The following is a 5,962-nucleotide window of genomic DNA, read 5'->3' as shown; positions in this document are numbered from 1 at the left end:
GTCGAAGACTAGACAATATCGTTCCGAACCTCTGTTCTAGATCAGTTTTCAAACAATAAAAGTAGACGAGCGAATCAAAAAAGCGTAATGTCATTGCGAGGTTGGTATTTCGATTAAGCACAGAGTAGTGCAATTAAGTTTAAAGAGAGTGTTGTATCGCATTTCAGCAACCGTACACCTAGCGCAGCTGAAATCAATATTTTCACGCTTGGGCTCCACCCGCATGATGCCCGTGGATATATCGGGTCGAACATTGCAAAATGTGAGCACTGAGCAATAAACATGTCCCCATTTCACAAAACTTAAATATACAAATTTCGACTGCATTATTTCCATCGTCCGCAATGCCGTAATCCGCATAAACAGAGGTGCCGTTATAACGTAGGTTTAGTCGCTGCGTATAGTCACACGGACGTACGTTATATTTTGATTGGAAATTCAGGTATTAAAGTTTGGTTATAGTCGAGAAGCTTGCAAATTTGATCACAACCCTATCTTGCTTGTAATCATACTTCCTACCTAAGGCCTACCCTCGACATTATTTCAATATAAACCACAGGTCTACAGATGGGAAAGTCATTTAATGGCTAACTAAAGTTCCCACAACTTCAACCTAGCAGTCGCCCCAGGTTAACGACAGTCAACTCCCTAGACTTATCTTATAGCTAAATACAATAACAATACAATCAACAGAAAAATGTCACATGACATTATACTGATTATAGCATCTTGTCCCTAATACCTAGCTCAAATAATATAAAAACAACACGCTGAATCACCGATATGAGCAACCGACTGAAAGGAAAATGACTCCGAGACGACGGGAACGATTTCGCCACAATGTGCACCAGTGAGCGTGATAGCCTTATTTATATGATTTTACCGTATTTCTGACTTGTATACTTAGTTTGTCGTGTTTCAGTGCTCACCGCAGGTCACAATGGTAACACACGGGAGCTTCAACTATAGTCCAGAATTACAACTCTACACGTTGTTACTTTTTCACAAATTGGTGGCACCTTACCCATAAATTGAGGGCACTGCATATGATAGGCGAAAAGGAGCAGTCTATCTACATAAGTCGGTAATGAAGGCAATTCTGTACTTCAAACCAACGTTGGTGTTCGCGCAGTTACCGCTTTTACCAACTTGATGGAACTTTGGTATTGACTGAAATTGACAAAGCCATATATGATTTACTCGAAACGTCAATACTCCAAACACTAGTATTATTTTATGAGACAATTTCACTCAGTATAATATGACACACAATTCACGAATTTCACGATTCACATGATTCGTTCTACTCTGAGAAACTTCAAATCAGGACTATACCTACGAATCGTATGAAATGAACGCAGTAGACATCGCTGTACTTTCAGGTAATGTTGACAATTGTGAGAATATTATAAATCCATATTTTATACCGTCGCAAATTTTATAGTTAGTTTGGGAATCTCCTGCTCCGTCGGAATATACTTTGCATACAAGGATAGAAGAAATGCATCTCTTGATAACTATTTCCTAGCAGGGAAGTCAATGAATCCAGTGAGATAAATTACATGATCATCTTTTTAGGTTAAGGACTGTAATATGATTCACGTATATTGCACGTTATCAGTTTGATGGTATCAGATTACGTGTTCTACATATAGGCCTAGCTAGGCCCTAGGGCAGTGGTCGGGAACCTGTGGCTCGCGAGCCATATATGGCTCTTTTGGGCGTAAGATATGGCTTTTTGACGAACTTTCCATTTTATACTTAATTTATCAATATTGCAGCAAGTTGTTGGTAATTTTTCATGACTGCTCGAATATAATATTATCGTGGCAGTATAGACATGTCTTTGAGAGGTCAAGACAGTGGGGTAACCAGGGTTAGGGGTTCGTATCCCCTTTTCAAAATCCTCAAATTTAAGTTGCTGTCGCGCCGTTGACTAACACGACTGGCGAATTCGATCTACCCGCCACCGCGCGCCTCGAAATCTTGGATTGCACGATATCTTGATTGATATACCTTGAAATGACGACGCTTGTAGGACAATGCAGTTTTCAAATACACACTGTCTTCCTGATCTACGACGATAAACAAACTTCCTCGGAATGACATTTCCAATTACAATTTCAAATTAAAAAACAACGCCATAGCTATCCGAGTTCTTCATTGGTGACGTAAGTAGCTTTCTATAACCGACGTAAAATGTAGGTGTGTAGCGTTATATTACGCCGAATACTTTAGAAGTCGATCAATATTTAGATTTTCGGAATCAGCGCGACAATTTCATTTGAGTAATATCATTGATGATAGATTCCAAGGTATTTACGATGCGTTACGCTATCACAGGTAAAGCTTGCCCCCTCTGTGCCTTATCTGTGCCTTGAGTCTTATTTCGCGCTTTATTTACGAACAATATGTGAAAATTCCGTGATTTTGGGAATTGAAATGTTCCAAATCTAATCATTCCTAAAAATCGATAAAAATAACAATAATCATTATTGACGGTTTCACAATTTCCCCTCGCTTATCCCTGACGACATGTGAAGCACTGCCTCACTTGCCTCCCATAACCCCACGTCACTGATGTAGCACACCCTGCAGTGGACTGCTGTAGTGATCATGTTTGGCCCCACCTACGCATGTGGGTAGAAAATATGGCACACACTACGGAACCTATATATTAGTGCTACCAATACGTCACGAATTTTCAATTGTGACGTAGCAGTTGATTGACATGTATGGCTCTTTGGAAGTTACAATTAGAAATATTGGGTCAATATGGCTCTTCGGTCGAAAAAGGTTCCCGACCACTGGCCTATATTAATGTACACGATACCTAGCGACGATTCGGGCAGCATTACGTCACAATGCTGAAATACATATTGACGTTTTAAACGTCGCCAAATGTATCAACTGGGGCAATCAAATGATATAATAATCTCATAAAATCAATATCTTCCGTTGCTTTGCCAACAATTTTGACGAGGACTTACCAGGGAATATAAGGGAAGGAAGGGACGTAGTTTATTTTTGTCTTTGGTGTTCTTGCGGCATATACACCGACTCATGATATACATACCACGATCTGCGTATATGCATACCATGAGTAGGCTACATGATGTGCATATGCCGTCGGGCAAGGAAGATGCAGATTATAGCCTTGTAGTGTGTTGGGATGACTCGAGTCATGACTTGACTCAAGTCAGACTCCAGTCACCTTTTTCGTATGACAGATCGGAAATTGTATTCGGCGTCTGAGTATTGCTACATTGATATTGAGCAGAGTGTGAAACGGGTTTCTATACTTGCTCTCGATATTACCGTGTTAACAAGTTATACAGCAGTAGCCAACGCCTCAATCGCACCGATTTGGTTTTAATGATCCAGTAAACATATGAAGTAAAGATTGACCCCATACGCCTGCTAGATTGATTAGTGGAATAAGCATCATTCGCTGACTAGGCCTACGTAGCTTATTTCGATCGTGATGTTTTGTGATTGTGGGTCAAGCTCGCAGCAGAGAGTCAATAAATATTTACAAACGGAAAGTTGGATATTTCGAGCAAACTTTTGCAACAAAGCAAGTAAAACTTTTGAGATTGTCAAGGTACATGCTCGTTTAGTGTTGATTTTTTATGCATATAGCGCCATGCATATAGAGTGGCCTGCAGTTGAAATGCAATAAATTTGAACCAACGATGTTGTAAGCAAGTGAAAATTGTAGTATATGAAAAAGGTTCACAGTGCAGAACCTACCAAGGTTCTGTTGTGAACGCGAACCTCTAAATTTCCGAGGTTCACACACAGAACGCGAACGTGAACCTCACGTTCACACCATCCCTATAGCTATGCATCCATTGAATCGGAGAGCCAGTAAGTTGTGAGCCAGACGGGGTGCAAGTGCAACTTATACCTTTTCAGTAATTTAACCATCGAGTCCAGATAATGCTCACTTATGGTATCATGAGATAACAGTATATCGAACCAACCATGGCACATTCCCACTGTCCATCGTAACCCAAATACGAAAAGGCCGATCCAACTTCCACTACGCAAGTCATTAACATGCGAAATTTATTTTTAATTCAGGCGTTCCGCGCTACAAGACCTCTTTAACCTGAACTTTAATTTATTTGTGATAATTGGCATTACACTGACCATCAGCATCGGATATCTCGCATTTCTTGCAACTGGTATATTTGTGCTTATAGAAAGCAAATGTACCTTACTCACTGAAAGACACATGTATCCATATAATCAATGATAGGTCCTCAAGATCCAGTGCTATGCCATCCCAAGCTTTTCATTCCGATATGGTAAATATGCTTCCGAGTCCGTGAGAAGATTTTTTTGCTTTGGAGTGCTGGAATACGAGGCATGGGAGGCCACAGAAGATATATCAAGGACAGAAGATATCTACATTGAAGAGAAAATGTAGTAAACGGTTATAGATTCGCTCGAATGTCGCTTTGGTTATTATAGTTACTGACCTCCTTGATCCATCCTTCGTGCAAACTTGTATATTTTATCGAGCAACTGCGCGTTTCGTTGCAAGGCTATGATATAACATTAATCTGATCAGAAATAGATACTTGGTAAGTTACGTCAATGTGCATGTATGTAATTGGTGACACATATAGCCTACTCGCGACGTTTCCCGGAGTTTTCCAAGTTTTTTGTTATCCGTCTACATTCTATAATGTTGATGAACAATCTATCTTGACCTGATCAATCGAATCTTGAGATATATCTTCAACCGAACTTCATTCATTACAGAGAAACAGATAATCAGTTTATTTAACGTTAGTGCAGTAGTTGCGTATAGAGCAGTAGTCGGGAACCTATGGCTCGCGAGCCATATATGGCTCTTTTGGGTATAAGATATGGCTCTTTGACATATTTTTAATTTTGTACTGAATTTTATCAATACTGCAGCAACCTGTTAGTAATTTGTCATAACGACCAGAATAATTATTCTCGTGGCAGCGTGAACATGTATCTGAGAGGTAAAGACAGTGACGTATCCACTATCTAGGGTTAAGGTCTCGGACCCCTTTATAAAATCTTCAAATTTAAGTTGCTGTAGCGTCGGCGACCAACATCCCTCCCGAATTCGATGTACCCGACACCTCGCGCTGCGTGATCTTGGATGGCACCGTACGTTGGTTGGTCAAATAGAATAGCAGAAATGGGTACGCCTATATGATAATCTAGTTTTCAAATACACATTGTCTTCCTGATCTACGCCGAGAAATTAACTGCCGTGGAGTTGGCATTCCAATTACAAATCCAAATTACAAACAACGCTTCGCTATCCATGTTTTTCATTGGTAAGTAACTTTATAGTAGCCTACAGCTGTTAAAATGTAGGCTTGTAGTGCAACGTTTATGTTGCCGCCGAATGCTTCAAGAAATGATAAGTCGATCAATGTTTAGATTTTCGGAAGCAGTGCTATAGTTATATTAGAATAATATCAGTTATTAATATAAATTCTGAGCTATTTACGATGAATTGCGCCATCACAGAATGATAAGTAGCCTACGAGTTTTTACAGAGAACATTTGGCGCCCACGACGAATCCCATGGAGTGAGTAGTCTGAGTTCGAATTAGTACTATGATGACGTCACTAATTTTCAATTGTGACGTAACAATTGTTCGACATGTATGCCTCTTAGGGAGCTAAAATGGAAAATATACGGCCAACATGGCTCTTCAGACGAAATAGGTTCCCAACCACTGGTATAGAGTCTCATATCGATAATCCCTAAACACGTGTTACAGACACTTCTATATTTGAGTCCAAATCATCGCAACAAGAAGTGGTGCTCTTACTTATGCGAGATATAGCGGAAGATTCATTCATGGGTGAGTGATCACAGGATCACGACAATACACTTTCATCAGAATTGTTCAAAAATAATTTTGTCCACCGGATTTATGGGACTCACTGATTAAATTGTTAG

The 5,962-nt window shown here is 39.9% G+C and overlaps 1 long non-coding RNA gene across 1 annotated transcript; it reads left to right on the top strand.

Moving 5' to 3' along the window:
• The first annotated feature begins 3,846 nt into the window (after nucleotides 1–3,846).
• Nucleotides 3,847–4,751, top strand: LOC145455046 (uncharacterized). Its single transcript, XR_013920266.1, has 2 exons — nucleotides 3,847–4,190; nucleotides 4,265–4,751. It is a non-coding gene; the product is annotated as an uncharacterized LOC145455046 (long non-coding RNA).
• The last annotated feature ends 1,211 nt before the right edge of the window (nucleotides 4,752–5,962 follow it).

This window comes from Botryllus schlosseri, chromosome 14 (assembly GCF_051294905.1).
Source record: "Botryllus schlosseri isolate E-star chromosome 14, Bs_hap1, whole genome shotgun sequence".
NCBI lineage: Eukaryota > Metazoa > Chordata > Ascidiacea > Stolidobranchia > Styelidae > Botryllus > Botryllus schlosseri.
The sequence above is the reverse complement of the archived record's forward strand: the minus strand, read 5'-3'. Positions and strand labels throughout refer to the sequence as shown.